The sequence below is a fragment of the Bos indicus genome, chromosome 24 (genome assembly GCF_029378745.1).
Source record: "Bos indicus isolate NIAB-ARS_2022 breed Sahiwal x Tharparkar chromosome 24, NIAB-ARS_B.indTharparkar_mat_pri_1.0, whole genome shotgun sequence".
Taxonomy (NCBI): domain Eukaryota; kingdom Metazoa; phylum Chordata; class Mammalia; order Artiodactyla; family Bovidae; genus Bos; species Bos indicus.
The window spans coordinates 49377894-49398220 of NC_091783.1; the positions used below are offsets into that span (position 1 = coordinate 49377894).

The 20327-nt window shown below is 39.6% G+C and overlaps 1 protein-coding gene across 7 annotated transcripts in view; it reads right to left on the reverse strand.

Moving 5' to 3' along the window:
• Window positions 1-20327, reverse strand: part of DYM (dymeclin) — a 392053-nt gene that overhangs the window by 297666 nt on the left and 74060 nt on the right. The gene's annotated exons all lie outside the window — the stretch shown is intronic.

Sequence of the window (20327 nt, forward strand, 5' to 3'; positions counted from 1 at the left end):
TGGGCTCCAAAATTGCTGCAGAAGATGACTGCAGCCATGAAATGAAAAGATGCTTGGGCTTCTTGGAAGAAAAGCTATGCTAAACCTAGACAACATATTAAAAACAAGAGATATTACTTTGTCAACAAAGGTCTGTATACTCAGAGCTATGGTTTTTCCAGTAGTCATGTATGGATGTGAGAGTTGGACCATAAAGAAGGTTGAGTACCAAAGAATTGATGCTTTTGAACTGTGGTGTTGGAGAAGACTCGTGAGAGTCCCTTGGACTGCAAGGAGATCCAACCAGTTAATCCTAAAGGAAATCAACTCTGAATATTCATTCAGAAGGATCTGAATGCATCCGGAAGGACTGATGCTGAAGCTAAAGCTCCAATACTGTGGCATCTGATGCAAAGAAGTGACTCATTAGAAAAGACCCTGACACTGGGAAAGACTGAAGGCAGGAGGAGAAGGGGACGACAGAGGATGAGATGGTTGGATGGCATCACTGACTCTACAGACATGTGTTTGAGCAAGCTCCGGGAGATGTTAAGGGACAGGGAAGCCTGGCGTGCTTCAGAGGATGAGATGGTTGGATGGCATCACCGACTCTACAGACATGTGTTTGAGCAAGCTCCGGGAGATGTTAAGGGACAGGGAAGCCTGGCGTGCTTCAGTCCATGGGGTCGCAAAGAATGGGACACAACTGAGCAACTGAACAACAACGGGGGGGAAATGATCTAGCCAGGAAAACCTCTGAAATAGTCACTTAAGCACATTTTAAAGGCACACATGGATATAATGTAACTATCCATCAATTATCTGTCTAGTTACCATGTTCCCTCACATCTCCCAAGTCTGTGTGAGGGCTCAAGCTCCCTCTATGCTCACCCCCAAACTGCTTGGCTGACTCATATTGTCATTCAAGACTCTGCACTAGCTTCACCTTCTCCAGAAAATCCACAACTATAATGTTTCTCATACTCTATATCATACAAGAAAATATTTGCTGAACCAAAAAAAAATCAACTAGTATTAGAAAATAATGAAAATGTAATAAGACACCACTTACACACTAACTTACAGAACTATATAATATTTAAAGAGCTCACAAGATTTAAGACTACTTCCATTTCCAGCAGTGATGGACAGAAAATTCAGAAGACTATTCCTGATGAAGTCAACAAAAATCATTGACAGAGGGTCTGGAAGGACATGTTCTAAAAAGACCAAAGAGCTAGTAAAATATGAAGAATTATTAATACAAGGCCAAGACTGAGGCACTAGGAAAACCTAGAGAGGTCAGCTCAACTTCTGGAACTGCTATGGCCTTGGGATGTTTCCTGATTCATAAGCAGTGGTTGGGAATCTGAGCAGTGCTTGTGACAGGGTTGACAGTCTAGGGGACAAAAGCTGGAGTCCAAGGCTGTCCAAGGAGCAAGCCGCAGAAATCCACTCCCCATACAGGGCAGAGATTCTCAAGGGGATCCTGAAATCAACAGTCTCATGGACTAGAACTGAGCTTTTTAAGTTCCCTGGGTGGCCATGAAAATTCTGAAACAGAATTAAGAAGAATCCAAGGCACCCAGAGAAACAGACCATCCTCTCTGAAGAAAGATAAAATCATCCTATCAAATTATTTTTACAACTCTACAAACACAAAAACTAGCAAACAATCAAAAATGGGCACATAAAAAGATAAGACTACATGAACAAGAATCACAATACACCTACAAAACAAACAAAAAAACCTCTTTCAATAGTAATTAATTACCAAACACAAATACACCTGTTCTACTTATGGAATAAAAACCAAATTTATCAAATCAAAATTTTCCCAAGGATCTGTAAACTATATAAATATAGCAGGCTTTTTAAGTTCTAGAAAAAAATGTCTTGAGCTGAAAAAAACAACAGCCAAATTTTAAAACTTGATTTTAAAAAAATAAATAAGAAGAAAGGAAAAAAGGAGAGAAGAGGGACGCAGGAAGAGAAGGGGGAAGAGAGGGAGAAAGGAAGGAAGGAGGGAAAGAAATAACCTCTATAAATGGGTTTAATAGCAGAAGATTATTTAGACTCAGCTGAAGAGAGATTCAATGACTTGGACGTTAAGTCATAAGAAATAACCCAGGATAAAGTACAGAGAGACAAGATGATGTTAAGAGGCATTTGTTTCCATATCAGAGCTATTATGAAAAAGTATTTTTAAAAGACTTATAAACATTTGCATGTAAGTCATCTGCAAACATTTATTTTCCATTCTTGTAGGTGGATGCCTGAAAATAAAATTGCTAGATGAGAGGACAGGTGGATGTTTGACTTCATGAGAAACCGTTACACCTTTTCTCAAACTGGTTGTACCATTTTATATATCACAGCAGTTTTTTATACAGATTTTATTTTTCAAAACAGCTTGAGGTTCTCAGCAACACTGAAGATAGAGAATTCCTATATCCCTTGCCCCACAGATGTGTAGCCTCCTCCACCACTCCAGAGTAGCATATGTGTTAAAAATGATTAACCAACACTGACAAGTGATCATCACCCAGAGTCCATAATTTATATTACAGTTCACTATTGCCATGTGACTGCTACAATCACAGTAATTTTGACAAATGTGATAACATGTGCCCACGATTACAGTACCACACAGAACAGTTTCATTGCTCTAAAAGTACTCTATGTTCTATATTCTTCCCTCCCCCCAAAACCTTGGACAACACTTACTTTGGTGGTGTGTAGTGATATCTTACTACAACTTTAATTTGCATTTTCTAATGGTTAATAACATCAAAACTCAATGTGTTTACTGGCCATTTACAGATCCTTTTTGTGAAGTATCCATTTAAATCTTCTGTTCATTTTTAATTGGGTTATTTGCCTAATTATTTTTAAATTTTAAGAAATCTTTATATATTCAAGAATAAATTCTTTTGTTAGTTATGTTTCAGAGACATTTTCTCCCATCTGCGGCTTGACTGTTCTTTTTTGAACAGTCTCTCTTGAGGAGGCAAGATTTTTATTTTTGAAGAAGTTTAACTTATCAAGACTTTCCTTTTCTGGCTATTGCTTTCTGTATCCTTTCTAAGTTTTCTTTTCCTAAACCAAGACTGTGTATATTATTCTGTGTTACATGTGAAGGTAGGAGTTAAAGTTTTGTTTGTTTTGTTTTCTTATATAATAATTACCTTTTCCAGCACCACTAGTTTAAAAACATTTCCCTCCCCAATTGAATAGTTTTGCTGTTTTTCTCACACACACACACACACAAAAAAGACCACAGAAGTGCAAATCTATTTCCTGGCTCCCTCCAGGGCTTCCCTAGTGGCTCAGAGAGTAAAGAATCTGCCTGCAAGGCAGGAAACTCAGGTTCCACCCCTGAATCAGGAAGATCCCCTGGAGAAGATAATAGCTACCCAATCCAGTATTCCTGCCTTGGAAATCCCATGGAGAGAGAAGCCTAGCAGCCTACAGTCCATGGGGTCACAAAAGATTCGAACACGACTGAGTGACTAACACTTTTTCACTAAACTCATCCACAGATTGATTTTTCTATTATTTGATCAATACCATATTACCTTCAAAACAGTAGCTTTGGGCTTCCCTGGAGGTCCATATGGTTAAGAATCAGTCTAGCAATGCAAGGGAACACCAGTTTTTTCCCTGGCCTGGGAAGATTCCACCTGCCATGGAACAACTAAGCCCATGCACCACAACTCCTGACGCCTGTGCACCCTGGAGCCTGTGCTCTGCAGCAACAGAAGCCACCACAGTGATACGCCTGGGCACCAAAACAAAGACTAGTCCCCACTTTCCACAACTAGAGAAAGCCCACGCACAGCAACAAAGACCCACCACAGCCGAAACAAGAAATCAATCTCAAAAGCAAAAACACAACTGTAGCTTTACAGCACAGTGGGAAGAGACAGAGTGTAAGTATTCCATTTGTTCCTCTTTTTCAATTATCTCCTCAGATATTCTAGGTTCTTTGCACTTCCCAGTACATTTTCGAATCAGCTTGTCAGTGTCTAGGAAAAAAACAAACAAAAAGCCTGGTACAAATATGATAAATGGACTCTGTAGCTCAATCTGGGTGATACTGACATCTTAACAATGTTGAGTCTTCCAATTCGTGAACACAAGATATGTCTACATTTAGGTCTTCTTTGACTTCACTGAGCAGTGTTTTTTAGTTGTCAGTATATAAGTTGTACACATATTTGTTGAATTTACTATTTCATGTTTTCATATTGTTTTAAAATAGAAGTTTTAAAGTTTTAGTTTCCAGTTGTTTGCTACTAGTATGTGATTTCTGTATAATTATCTTGTAAACTGTAAACTTGCTAAACTCACTTTTCAGCTCAAGTAGCTTTTCTATGTTCCTCAGGGCCCTCTACATAAACAATCATGTTGCCAGCAAATAAAGACAGTTTTACTTTTTCTTTTCCAATCTCTATGCCTTTTATTCTTTGTTTTGTTTTCTTGAACTGGCTAGAGCCTCATATAATAGCAAACAGAAATGCTTAGAGCAAACACCCTTGACTTGTTTCTAATCACAGAGGAGGTAAAGCTTTAGTTTCTCATAACTGGGTGTGATGTTAGCTGCAGGGTTTTCATGGATGCCCTTAACCTAGTTGAAGATGTTTCTTCCTAGTTTGCTGAGAGTCTTTTTTTCCATGAATAGATGTTGAATTTGGTCATACGCTTTTTCCACATTTACTGAGACAATCAAATAGCTTTTCTATTTATTAATGTGACATATTGATTCTCAAGTGCTAACAATATTGTATCCCTGAGATAATAAGGCCCACTTGTTTATACTGTATAATCCTATTCTTATGTTGCTGGATACAATTTGCTAATTTTTTTTAAAGCTTTTTCTCCTATATTCATGAGAAATATAAGTCTGTGACTATCTTTTTTGTGGAATGTCATCGTTAGGTTTCAGTATCAAGGTATGCTGGCTTTATAAAACAACTTATTCCATCTGCTTTTGAAACAATACAGTTAAATATTTGTTTCATGATGTGATGCTGAGCAAAGATAGCAGATCAGTACTGTGCACCGTATGAATGAATACACCTAAAATGTTAATATGAGAAGAACAAAAACAGCAATCCTGGAAGATGAGATTACAGGTGACTATTTTTTACTATATTTAAAATTTAAAAATGGGAAGGACATAAAGGAAAATGAGTGGGAGAAAGACTGCTTCAAACTGGCTGTCTCCACTGGGAAATTTCCTGAAAAAAAAAAAAAAAAGTAGCAGGAGAGAAGGTCTGAGGATCATCTCTAATTTCATTTTGACCAAAGGTTTTCTGAATTATTTCTGTCTCTCACTTCACTGTAAACAATCAAAGTACTAGAGATTTGCAACTAGGAAAAACCACCTAGTATCTCGGTCCTTTTGAACTGCAGTAACAAACTCATACAATTAACAACGGAAATGTACTCCTCACAACTCTGGAAGCAGAGAGTCCACATCAAGATACCTGCAGATCCAGTACTTGATGAGAGCTGGCTTTCTGGTTCCCAAAGATTAAGCGTGTTTTTGCTGTGTTATCATATTATGGAAGGCAGCAAGGACATTTTTGTGGGTATCTTTTAGAAGGGCACCACTCCCATTCATGAGGGCACGGCCCTCGTGACCTAATCATCTCCCAGAGGCCCCAAACCTTCTAACACTATCAATGCAGAGGTTCAGTTCAGTTCAGTTGCTCAGTCGTGTCCGACTCTGTGACCCCATGGACTGCAGCACGCCAGGCCTCCCAGTCCATCACCAACTCCCAGAGTTTACTCAAACTCATGTCCATTGAGTCGGGGATGCCATCCAACCATCTCATCCTCTGTCGTCCCCCTCTCCTCCCGCCTTCAATCTTTCCCAGCATCAGGGTCTTTTCTAACTGCAGAGGTTAGGTTTTAAAATATGATTTTGTGGAGGACAGGAACATTCAGACAGTAGCAATGAACTAGTCACACTTGCTGCATTATTTAGGGCTCTCCTAAATATACCAACAGGATATAAGGATATATAATATGGAAAGTAATTTATTTATAAAAGATTGGCTCACGCAATCATGGGGGCTAAAAGGTCCCATTATCTGCCATCTGCAGGCCCAGGAAAGCCAGCGGTGTAGTTCCAGTCCAAACCTAAAGGCCTGAGAAGCAGGAAAGCCTCGGCCTGAGTGGGAAGGCCCAAGAAACAGGCGTGCCAACATCCAAAGACAGAAAGAGACGGGTGTCTCAACTCAAGACAGGGAGCAAGCTCGCCCCTCCTCCACCTTACTATTCTACTCATGTCCTCAACGGACTGCAAGACACTCACCACCACTAGTGCATATGATCTTTTTCACAAACTCTACCAATTCAAATGCTAATCACTTCCAGAAACATACTCACAGACACACCCAGAAATAACGAACTAGCGTTTGGTCTCTGGGCATCCCACAGCTCAAACTGTCACACAAAAATTAACCATTACACTTGCCAAAGACCTAAGTTAAACTTACTAGCAAAGCCACAGATTCAGTCTCATTAAAGCCATTTAGTCATTAAAAGCATTTAAGCACTATTTGAAAGGTTTTACACCTAGAAATTTTTGTTCCTTCATAAGAAACTAACAGCATTCTAACACCTAATTTGTTATTTAAAAAGTAAATACATATTTCATTAACCTCAAAATTTGACATCTACCACAGGTGTGTTATAATTTTAAGTGGGAACACTCAACAAGAAGTTGACATTTGCACAAAGATTTGAAAGAAATAAACAAGGGAAAAGTCTTCTAGAAAGAAAGACCAGCACATGCAAAGGCCCCGAGGTAGGAACATGGCTAGAATATTCAAAGAATGGCAGAGGCCAATGCGTCTTGAAGGGAGTTTGCAAGCAGGGTGGTAAGAGATGAGGCCAAAAAGGTAAGAAGAAGCTTGGAAGGCCTAAGAGCTGTAACAGACTGATAAATTCCATTTCTTAAAAATAGTTTCTAAAAATTTATCATGGCAAAAACACATATACTAATAGCAAAAAGAGTCAAAAGGCACATAGAAAAAACACAATGTCACAAAGGACTAACCTTTTTAATGTAAAATGGGTCCTAGAAATAGATACAATAAAGGTGCCAATATAAGAATATAAGAATGAGCAAAAGACATTAGCACAGAGATGTTAGCAATCCTAATGCCCGTCAATAGGGGAATGATTAAATATAAACTGATTCTGACATACAACAGAATACAACGCAACTTTTAAAAACGAATGAAAAAGGATGTAGACAAATCAGAATGCACATACAAGGCTAGTGGGAATGTAAAACGATGAGGCCACTACAGAAAGGTTTGGCATTTACTTAAAAAGTCAAACACAGAGTTACCACGTGACCTGGTAACTTTACTCCTATACACATACCCAAAAGAACTGAAAACCACATCCACACAAACTCTTGTACATGAATACTCACATAAGTATTATTCATAATGGCCAAAAAGTAGAAACAACCAGAATATTTATCAACTGACAAATGGATAAACAAAATGTGGTATATATTCATACAATGGAATAGTTTTCAGCAATAAAAAGAAATGAAGTACTGGGGCATGCTACAACATGGATGAACCATGCTACACTATGAATGAAGACAGATACAAAAAGCCACACACTGTATGATTCCATTTATATGAAATGTCTACAAAGGGACAATCTATACAGACAAGAAGCAGATTAGTGGTTACTACAGGCAGGAGGGCAAGGGAAATGGGGAATGACTGCTAATAAGTAGAGGGGTTCTTTTGGGGTAATAAAGTTCTGCAATTAGATAGCAGTGACAGGTTTACAACTTTTGTGAGTTTACTAAAAACCATGTAAATAGATACTTTGAAAGGGTAAATTCTGGAGTACCTAAAGTATACCTCAATACACTTTTAATTTAAAACACAAAAATGAGAAAGCTCTCTAAATGCTTGTATACAGAAACTGCCAAGATAGACTGCTAACTGAAAAAAGAAGAAAATTCAAAACATTGCATAATTTCCTACCTTTTACATGAATACAGGGGGAAATAAGAATCTAAATTCATAACTGAATATACATGCATAAAAAAATTCAGGAAGCATACATAAGAAACCAAGCACGAACAGTGGTTACTATGGAGACAAACAGGAGGGCTGGAGATGGGCAACAAGGACAGGCAGGAGACGGTTCATGTGCACTTTTATGGGATCAGTATTTGAACAACATAAAGGTATCACCTGCTTGAAAATGAAATTAATAAAGAACTAACAATAGAGGATTATCATGAATGATAAAATCAATCTTTTACTAATTAAAATCTGATGACACTGAAATAAGAATAAACAAAAACCTAAAACATACTGCTGTATGCTGAATGAGTCACTGTCCCCAAGTTAGAAAACGGAGGCTCTGCTTCTAAGTTCTCTATTGAAGTTACTCTGTTCACTTCAAAAAATAAGTCCCCTGGGTCTCAGTTTTCTTATTTGTAAGTAAGTACATTAGGCAAGATGATCTTTAATGTCAATTCTTGCTGTAACTTTCTATAATGTTCAAAAATGGAATTCAAGGCAACATTATACTCAAAACAACAAAATTTTAAATCTATTAATTGGGCTATCTTAGGTGCCAAATAATCAGGGAAAAGAGCCAAGACAGGCCAATACTTGAAAGAAACCAAAGTTCCACCATGCTGAGTGTGGTGGTTTTTAAAAGATGAAAAATGTTTTAAGCCAACAGATCTTTCTTGTTTTATGTCCTTGTATAATCTTCAGAAGATTTTCATTACACAATCGCCAAAACAAAGTCAACTTTAAAAAGCCAAAATGTTACTTCGGCTGCCATGTTATCCCAAGAACTTTCCACCATCTGGGCTGGAAATGTCCTAGAACAAACTACTGTTGGAGCAAGTAATTAATTTCATGTGAAGGAAAAAAAAAAAAAAGACAGGCGCCATGACCTTGCACTGCTCTGCTTGGGCAGAGTGGAACACTTGGATAAAGACAAAAGCCTTCATGAAATGGGTGTTAGTGTTGGCTAAGGGCAAAGTCAACGAATGTGCAGGAAAAAACATCCTCCTCTGACTTACTACTGGGTAAGAAATTGACAGTACTGTAAATGGAACATAAGTTTAATAAAAACAACTGACAAGTTCAAAGAACTAATACCAAACATTAGAAATATCAATGTCATGCCAACATGAAGATTTCAGAAGTAAAATATGAGGAAAGACTAAAAAGTGGTATATTTCAGATACTGTCAATAATAGAGAAGTTTTGAAGTTAAAAAAATTCAAAAACATGGTAATACTCCTCAATTATAAAAGTACTAACAATGGAGCAGAAAGTACCTGGACATTAGGAGTCAAGAAATCTGATTCTAGTATTAGAAATGTCACTCAATTACCTTTATCAGTCACCTTATCTGTCAACTTCATCATATGTAAAATATTAATGGAGTGGATCAAATATATTAAACACATTCCAAGTGTTTACGGTTTCTCAAAGAACTAATGCTGTATATGTAATGATGCATCAAATGGATGAAACAGCCATATTATCTTCTTGAAATAAAGCTCAACCAAGAAGAGTTTTTAGAAAAGTCTAAAAAATCAAAAATTAAGATGCACTGATAAGGTGGATACACAATAATAAAGCAAATATACTGAAATTGTAAGATGGGTATCCAAAGTGCAATTACGCCTGCTTAAAAGTTCCATCACAAACAAGGAACAATTAGAGAAAAAGAGCTCTCAAAAATTAGAAATGACTGCTGAACTTTCATCAAAACTTAGAAATGGCTTTTAAATACATGAAGAGATATTCAACCCCACTTGCAATGAGAGAATGCATGTAAAGATCATTAATATGATTTCCATTTTTGTCTCTGGACATGGCGTATCTCTTTTTGGTGGGTTCCAGCATTCTCCTGTTGAAAAATCAACAGCCAGTTGTGATTTTGGTGCTTTCGCAGGAGGAGATAAGCACACGTCCTTCTACTCTGCTGTCTTGATTTCCACTTTTAACTTACAAAAAAATCTATAATATACTATATTGGCAAGGCTCTGTTAAATGTTTTTGGTGGAACTTATAAATGACATACTCCCTTTAGGGAACAAGTTTTTACCAAATTGACTATATTTTTATCAAATTTTAAAATGGTCACACTTAATTCCAATTCTAAGACTTATATATGTGCATAGATGTATCAAGTGAATTTATGTACACATACTGCATCCACTGAAGTATTATTCAGATCTAAAAAGACATGAGCTACTAAGCCATGAACACAGAGGAAACTTAAATGCACATTACTAAATGAACAAGGCCAATCTAAAAAAGCTTGTACTGTAGGTTCCAACTATATTATTATCCACTCTATTATTATAGTTGTTTAATCACTAAGTCATGTCGAATTCTTTTGTGACCCTACGGACTGTAGCCTGCCAGGCTCCTCTGTCCATGGGATTTCCCAGCCAAGAATACTGGAGTGGGTTGCCATTTTCTTCTCCAGGGGATCTTCCCAACCCAGAGGTTGAAGCAATGTCTCCTGCATTGGCAGGTGGATTATTGGCCACTGAGCCACCTGGAAAGCCCACAAGACACTCTAGAGAAGGTGAAAATATGGAAACAGTAAAAGGATCAGTGGGGTGACCAAGATTTCAGGGGGTGTGAGGGATGAACAGGCAGAACATCGAGCAATTTTAAGGCAGTGAAAGTATGCTTATGAAACTATAATGATGGATGTTGTAGCTGTTGTTCTTCAGTCGCTAAGTCATGTCTGACTGAGATCCACGGACAAGAGCACACCAGGCACATGTCATCACACACCTGTCAAAACCCACTGAACGTACAGCGCAACAATAATGAACCCCAATGCACACTGTGAGTTGGGTGACAGTGATACATCAATGTAGGTTCATCGACTATAATAAATGTGCCACTATGGTAAGAAATGTTGGCAGCAGAGGAGGCTATGTGTGGGAAGAGGGATACGGGAATATTCTATACTTCCTGTTCAGTTTTGCTGTGAATTTAATATTGTTCTGAAAAGTAAAGCCTTTAATTTAAAAAAATGAAATACTGTTATATTATTTAGATAAATATATAAAGGTAAGATATGGGTTAAGGTGTATGTATAAACCATCAAAATAGCTAATAATGAAAAAGATTGTCTCTGGAGAGTAAAGAGATATAAGACAAAATCGGTTCTCAGCATAACCCCTTTGTGCTTCTCAACTGTCTTCCCAAACCCTATGCACATACACATTATAATCTAAGACAAGTACATCAGCATCAAAGACTAGCTTTAAATATCCAAAGGTAATGTAATCTGGATTATGCCCCCAAAAGAAACAACTCTATAAAGAATTAACTTATTGATGCATAAGTAGGACAAAAAATTTAAAAGGAAAAAAAATCAACTGTTCATTGGTAGAATTAAAATTCAGTTATTAATGTTAAACCAGCTCATTCATATTTTGCGATACTTGTACTAATAACAGGAATAGAAATTAACGAAAGCGTCCTGTACCCGTCTTGCTTTTATTTTTTTACTTTTATTAATTTACTTTGGCTGCACCGGGTCTCTGTTGCAGCCCACAGGCATTCCCTGCAGCGGGCGGGGGCTTCTGTAGCTGTGGTGCACAGGCAGCTCCTGTGGCAGAGCACAGGCTCCAGAGCACTCAAGCTCAGCAGCTGCAGTGAGTGGGCTTCTCTAGCTGTGGCACACGGGCTTAGCTCCTCCAAGCTTCTCTAGCTGTGGCACACGGGCTTAGCTCCTCCAAGCCATGTGGGATCTTAGTTCCCCGAACATGGATCAAACCCATGTCTCCTGAATTGGAAAGCAGATTCTTAACCACTAGACCACCAAGGAAGTCACCAGGCTTGCTTGTATAAGAGTAAAAATTCTTTGAAGGCAGAAATTCAACATTTTCAGGGCTGAGTTATACACAAGAATCCTACAAAATGACTTTAGGAAAGTCACTTCTTTTCTCTCTACTTCAGTGCCATCATACACAAAATGAAAATGTATAAGATAAGGGCTTTCTAGGTGGCACTAGTGGTAAAGAATCCGCTTGTCTAATGCAGGAGACACAGGTTGGACCCTTGGGTCGGAAAGATCCCCTGGAGTAGATGATGGCAACCCCCTCCAGTATTCCTGCCTGGAAAATTCCATGGACAAAGGAGCCTGGTGGTCTACAGTCCATGGGGCCACAAAGAGTCGGACATGACTGAGTACATGCGTAAGCTTAATTCCTGTTCTAAAAATTCAATGATTATATACCTCTATAGAATCTATAACTTGCAAGGAAATATGCGAACACAGGCAAAATGTCAGGATTCAGGACTCTGCTCCAGCTGCTGCTAGTCTCTCATACCTAATGCCAGGCTAGAGCCAGTCCTCCAAAGCAGTCAGAGAAGCTCCTTGAAGCAGCCTGACACATCAGAAACTTACTTCAGTTCTCACACAAAGGATTCAGCCTTGTTCTTTTGAATCTTACACATCCTGTTTCCTATGACCACTATACTTGTTAATGACCAAGGGCTATTAGTTTCTATTGAGAAGTTTAAAACAGGAAAATTAACTCAGAACAAAATATAGCCAATGCTTTCCTTAAACACTTACTATGTGTAATGTGTGTGTTAAGTCACTCAATCGTATCCAACTCTATGCAACACTATAGACTGTAGCCCACCAGGCTCCTCTGTCCATGGGACTTCTCCAGGCAAGAATACTGGAGTGAGTTGCCTATCCCAGAGCCAGAGGATCTTCCTGACCCTGGAATTGAACCCAGGTCTCCTGCATTACTGGAGAAGGCGATGGCACCCCACTCCAGTATTCTTGCCTGGAAAATCCCAGGGACGGGGGAGCCTGGCGGGCTGCCGTCTATGGGGTCACACAGAGTAGGACACGACTGAAGTGACTTAGCAGCAGCAGCAGCTGCATTACAGGCGGATTCTTTACCATCTGAGCCACCAGAGAAGCCCCACTATATGTAAAGCAATACACTTTGGCGGTGTGGGAGGCCTATGTCAGTTTTAGTTGCGGAACGTGGGATCTTCGTTGCGTCATGCTGGAGCCTTCGTTATTGCACACAGACTCTAACTTGTGGTGTTCGGGCTCAGCAGCTGTGATGTGCAGGCTCCAGAGCGCATAGGCTTCAGAAGTTGTGTCATGCGGGCCTAGGTACTCCACAGCAGTGTAGAATCTTAGATCCCTGACCAGGGATTGAACCCGCATCCCCTGGATTGCAAGGTGGATTCTTAACCACTGGACCCCCAGTGGTTATATACATTTTTATATAATCATAAAGCATTTTAAAATTTACAAAAGCATTTTCGAGTGCTTTACTCTGGTCTTCAACACAATCTTAAGCAACAGATCCTTGGCAGTGAGAGCCCTTGACAGACCTCATCCCAGGATGAGAGGCGCCCCCCAACTGCTGGTCCCTCTAGGCAGCCAAGGTGGTGGTGTATTACACTATTGGCTTGCCAGCTCATCCCTCAATGGCTACATGAGGTGATCTCCAAACTGATGCACTTCAATCTCCACATCTAAAATATTAAACCGAACTAGATGCCTTCAAATGTCTTTTCCAAGTGACAGTCTATGATCTATGCACCTCAATTTTAAAATGAGAAAACTGAGGCCTGAAGTGACACTGCTGATGAGTGATAAAGCTAAGATTCAAACACTGGCTTCTGGATTCAGAGTTAATGGGTTTTTTTCCTACTATAAAATGTCTCTTACATGTCTTGACAATAGTCAATTATGTGACTATAAACAATATGAACAAATGTAAGACTAACATTTGTGGTACTGGATATATCTCAGTCAGATTTCTTCAGTAAGCCCAGTAAAGACTTATACGTTAAATTTTTTTAACTAGGATTACCCCGCCTCTGGAAGCACCAGAAATCAAGTTTCAAACTAGTAAACTACTGTGAACTTAATTATGTCTTGGTATTTGAAAATGCTATCACCTTTAATTCAGTGCTTATAATGTCTTGAATACCTAATCCAGCCAGAAATTTATACTAGATATTTACAGCACCTAAAATTTAAACGCTGACTTCTTTTAGCCACCCACTCTGTTGAGGCTGGATTTGACACGAGTTTGGGTATCAACATGCAGAGCTACAGAAAGACATTTTCCCAACAGTTAGGCCCTTCATTGCCAACACAAGGTCTCTAGTTCTTTCACTCTCAAAGACTTGCAGACTTCATAAAGGAACAGCTCTTCAGGTTCTTGAACCACCTATTTATCATTAGCACCAAAAGTTTTCAACATTCAAATTTTATAAAGTATGACATCTAAGCCAATACCAACACCTGTGAGTCAAATAAATATGTATTTTATATCATTACACTTCATAAATCCAGCAATGTTAATTTTATAAATAAGATTCTTAACAGTTCCATTCCTCTCCAAATACATCCAAAATGGATATCAGAGAAATTAGCTCTAAAATATATGTATTATGTTCTTATACATTTTAATAAAGAGAACCTTAAACATAATCAACATTTAGTCCTTCTAACATGCAAGTCTTTACTTCATCAAACAACATAGCTTCTCTAGCCCTAGCCTCCCACAAACCCTCTGCTCTAATCAAATGAATCCACTTGTATTCCCCAAACACATGATATATACCCCAAAGGTCCCTATGCAGTTCCACTCTGCCTCCTTGAAGGTCTGGCCACAGCTCATCACTACAGCCCCAAATGACTGCAGCATGTATCAACTGTTCCTCTCAGTGGGCTTTCTATGCATCCATCCATCTCTAAGCTCTTCCAAAGTCATGTCTTTCTTTGCCCAGGGCCTAACACAGTAAATAGACATAGCAAAGTATACTCATAATATATATATTTTTGCAGATTAACCTAATGAAAAAGAAATTATTACACTGTGAAGGGATAATCTAAGGACCGCTGCTGCTACTGCTGCTGCTAAGTTGCTTCAGTCGTGTCTGACTCTGTGCGACCCCATAGACAGCAGCCTACCAGGCTCCCCCGTCCCTGGGATTCTCCAGGCAGGAACACTGGAGTGGGTTGCCATTTCCTTCTCCAATGCATGAAAGGAAAAAGTGAAAGTGAAGTCGCTCAGCCGTGTCCGACTCCTAGCAACCCCATGGACAGCAGCCTACCAGGCTCCTCCGTCCATGGGATTTGCCAGGCAAGAGTATTACTGAGATATAATGCTGATTTTCCCTAAACTAAATGGCCCCAGACTAGTCAGCATTTATAGCTAATTATCTGAGCTCCAATACTTTGGCCACCAATTGCAAAGAGCTGACTCATTAGAAAAGACCTTGATGCTGGGAAAGATTGAGGGCAAGAGGAGAAAGGGACGACAGAGGACAAGATGGTTGGATAGCATCACTGACTCAATGGACATGGGTTTGAGCAAACTCCGGGAGACAGTGAAGGACAGGGAGGCCAGGCGTGCTGCATTCTATGGGGTCACAGAGCTGGACACAACACTAGCAACTGAACAACAACAATCTACCATTTCCTTAAATGTTGTGAGATGTGATTTCTCAGTGTTTCGGTTGCTGGCTGTCCCTCCACACTGCTAACGTCTGTAAGACATTTAGTGTTTGTAATACAATGTACCAGAGTCAGACAGGACTGAGTGACAAACACTTTCACTTTTTTCACCAACTGCAAGGGGCTTTGAGCCACTCTACCTGCAATAGACTATCCCTTAGCACAGTACCCTGTTTCCATATAGACCACATGATGAGCAACAAACAAAACATTTAAGCACACTGAATAGGTTGTGCCCCCGGGACTTACTCATTCAACAATTATTTTTTGAGTCCTCCACATGCCAGGCTAACCTCAATACTAAGGCGACAGAAGTGAGCAAAACAAAGTGCTGGCACAGGAAGAGCCCTTGTTTTCACATTGCTTTCATTCTATTTGAGAAATAAAATAACATGAAATAATAATATGAAAACTAGTGATAAGCATATGGACAAAAAAATAAAGCATGATGAAACGACAGACTATGAAGGGGTGCTATTTTAGGGCAGGCAGAGCAACTGTTTCCAAGAAGCCAAACTCTGAGCACAAGGAAGGAAGCTTGAAGGAGGACAGGACATGAGCCATGCAGATGTCTGAGGGAAGATATTCAAGGCAGGAGAAGGAAGGTCACAGGCCTTAAAGACAGGAGTGGGTTGGTTAGTTCCAAATTAGCAAGAACACCAGCGTGACTGAAGCAGAACGAGTAACACGGACAAGGCCAGTAGATGATACCAGGTACCTCCTGCACTTGAGCAGCAGACTAAGTCCCATCTCACACATACATACACACACATACACACACACACACAGTCCCCCAGAAAAGGCAGTGAAGGCAATTGGTTATGAATATCACATCTTTATCAATATATAACTTACGACAAAACTAGATAAAGTTTCTTAGATTACAGAATTAAAATATCTGTCCATCAGGGCCAGGCTGAGAATTAAGGAGCCCTGGTCCTTCCTCCTCATTGAGTTCATAGGTTAATAAAGGAGAAGACACATAAATGGATCTCAGAGGAAGGGGCCGGAGCTCACAGCAAGGCCCGCTTTGAGCAGACCTCCCAGGACCGTCCAGATTGGGGCCCAGAGAAAAGGAGCAAAGCCTGCTCTCAACAACAGCCTCACTGTAAACAGCTGAGAGAGCGAGCTTTGACAGAAACAGCAGCAAACAGAAAAGGAAAGAAACCCTGTTCAAGCTCTCAAAATAAACTCTCTTTCATAATAAGAAAAGCATCCTAAGCAGTCCTCAAAGCATCAAGTACTGGGCCCATCCAACACTGCTGCTTACGCTGCTAGGGCCCCACCTAAACATCACTGGGTATTGTCGTGGGGGCTCCATCCAGCTTCTATGGTAAAACTGGAAGACCTCAACCAGTGTCCCAAATTCTAAGTGTAGTGCTTTCAACTCTAGCCTGCCAACCATGTTCCATTTCACTCTCCATTAGTGTCTTGAGACATACCTTTATCATATCTTATTCCTCTCCCATTCAATTCCTTGAGATCAAGAAGATAAAACAGTTAAAAAGACAAAGTTTTACTTTTGAAAGACACTTTAATTCTAGTGGATCAACCCAATACACACTGAAAAATGTCAAGTCACAAGATCATGTCTGACTTAATCTTTCTTTTAAATATATTTATAAAAGCTGAGAGGTATGGGGTTAATAAGGAAGGATTCCCAGAAGGTGTGCAATTTTAATCTGACACTGAAGATTAACACCTCATAGAACTAATATTTTATCAACAAATCCAAACTGAGAAGCAGAATCCACTTACAACTTAAAAAAATTTTTCATTACAGATGAATTCTTAGAAATTCTAGGAGTTTACCATAGTTGATCCTGTTCTCCTAATGATGAAGAATCAGTTAAATTAAATTTACAGATTTCTAAATTCTTATAATCACTCTAGTTCTTGGTAATCACTTGCATTCAATATTAACAGAATGATTTCAGAGTCTCAAATGTTTAAGCTAGAAAAGTTTTGAATTACCCACGAAGGCCATTAAAATTAGATACCTCTTGCTATTCAGCCACTAAGGCAGCACATTAAACTTCAACGTTTATAGCAAGACAGATGATAGTCAGGTGTGTCAAAGCATCGCCAGTTTTCATAGGTTAATATTCCTCCTTAAATTATAAGCTGATCCATATGGTTATAGATGAAACATTTGAAGAGGAGTTTGGTTTCACATGGAAACTGTTACCAAGACAAACCTTCTTGTAGGATGGAGTTCCAAGAACATTAAATCATAAGAAATTGTTTCAGCAGCTGGTTAAAGCTGAGTGTACATAATACAAGACATCTGGTTGTCTGTGCATTTTCAGTTCATTTAAAAAGTATAAACACATTAAAACACTGAAATGTTTGATATATTACAACACTGTCTACTTGCTCTCCAAGTGTTTAAGTGGCTGGTTTCTACACTGTATTCACGGCTTATTTACTATCTAAGGGGATTTATCATTTCCATTCCCCTTAACTTTACCACAACATTTTATCAACAACAGTAACAAAAACAAGGAACTTATTTAGGATATATATGAAATTGCTGGTATTTGGTAATAACAAATGTAATAGAGGTGCTGCTGTTTTTAAAACTAACATCAGAAACACAAGAAGCCTCACACATACTATAATAAACAAATGGCAGGCAATACACAGGGCTTCCCTGGTGGCTAAATGTAAAGAATCTACCTGCCAACGCAGGAGTTGCGGGTTCCATCCCTGGGTCGGGAAGAGCCCTGGAGAAGGAAATGACAACCCACTCCAGTATTCTTGCCTAGGAAATCCCATGGACAGGGGAGCCTGGCAGGTTACAGTCCATGGAGTCGCTAAACAATCAGACCCGACTTAGCAACTAAACAACTGACAACAAGCAATATGTGTGTTCCCCTCCCACACCTGACCATATGTAACAGAAAGTTAACCACAGTGGCTTAACCAAAGTAACTGTTTGCTCTTTTAACATAAGAAGAAAATCAAAGATAAGCCATCAAGGGCTTGTGTAGTCCTTCCACAACATTACAAACACCCCACGCTCCTGGGACACTGTTCTTTCTGTGTGGCACCCATCATCCCAGATTCAAGAAGGCCAGAGCACTGCCTCCACATCCAGGTAGGAAGAGAAGGGCCAAGGGCGATGAGCTGAAGATACATGCTCTGCAAGCTCCTGACTTCTGCTTACGTGTAACTGGCCCAAACTGTCAAGGAGCCACATTTAGTTCCCAAAGAGCCTGTAAACTAAGCTGGGCACACACTTACCCCAACAATATTGGAGAAGAAGGTGAGAAAGGATACCAGGCACGTAAAGAACTGTGTCTGTCAAAAGAGTTCCACTACCTGGGACACTTTCTCCATGTCCTTTCCCTGTCAGTGATAACCCAGCTGTCTCAGCCCTACCTTCCAGGCTGCGCATGACCAGACCAGGTCACAACAGGGTTTGGTGGTTCTCATTTCTAAGCCTATAATACAATTCTTTCTATAATACAATAAACCTATAATACAAGGGTTTCTCTTGTGGCTCAGCTAGTAAAGAATCCACCTGCAATGTGGGAGACCTGGGTTCAATCCCTTGAGTGGGAAGATCCGCTGGAGAAGGGAAAGGTTACCCACTCCAGTATTCCGGCCTGGAGAATTCCATGGACTGGAGAATTCCATGGACTGTATAGTCCATGGGGTCGCAAAGAGTTGGACACAACTGAGCAACTGTCACAATACAATTCTGAGTGCTGCGCTCATGCACAACAGAGGCCCGTTTTCTCACAAATACCCATCTTTCCTTTTGGGCCACAGGCAAGGGGCTTATTTCCAGCAATATCTCCAAACAGACTGAGATTTTGTGATGATAAATCTTAAAACCTACTTTTTCATTTCAAAAAATAACTCCTCTAAAATGTGCATTCTCAAGAATTCCCCATTTGTCCAGTGGCTAGGATGTTGCACTTCCACTGCAAGCAGCATGGGTTAGATCCCTGGTCAGGAAACTAAGATCCCACCTGCCATGTGGTGTGGTCAAAAATAAACAAATTTTTTTAAATAATAAAATATGCATTCTCAATAGTGGGTGTGGGAGATCACCCTCCAGTGGGTGAAAATTGGTTCGTCCAGGGGTGAAAAACTTCACAGAAGTGGCCTTCCAGAAAGTCATAGCATATAAACATATTCAGTGTATCTGTAGTATTCAAATTTCATTAGGACTCTGGAGAGGCAATTAAGAAAAAAAAAAATTCTAAAAAGGCTCCTCTGAGAGACAAATAAGGTTGAGAATAACTGTTTTAAAAGTAACAAACATTTTGAATTATACAGGAACTGCATTCAGCTGTAGTAACAGAAATCTAGTTGTAACAGTGTAAACAAGGTCTATTTTTCTTACATGAGAACTCCAGGGGTGGGGGCAGGAGCGGGGTAGTGGTAGATCTTTGTAGTGGTAGTGGTAGTGGTTGAACTTTGGTTCAGCAGCTCAATGCCATCAAAGCAGACTTTGCTGTAAGTCTCTTAGTTCATGGTGCCAAGATGTCCAACACAACTCTAAGGAGATCTTGCCCACACTCTGGTGAATAGGACAGTGGGCTCTCACAGATGAAAATATAAATATGTCTCTTAGGTGAGTCAGGTCCCAATAAAGAGCTGTGCCTGTAAGTTTCACTGGAGGACTTCCCCCTACATCTCACTGACCACATCCAGCTTCAAGAGAAGCTAGAAATAGAAATCCAACCTCTCCAAAAGAGGCCAGATATAAAATCCAGAAGCAAGGAAGAAGGGAAGAATAAATAATGGATGGACAAAGAGCTATATCTACCATGTATGTA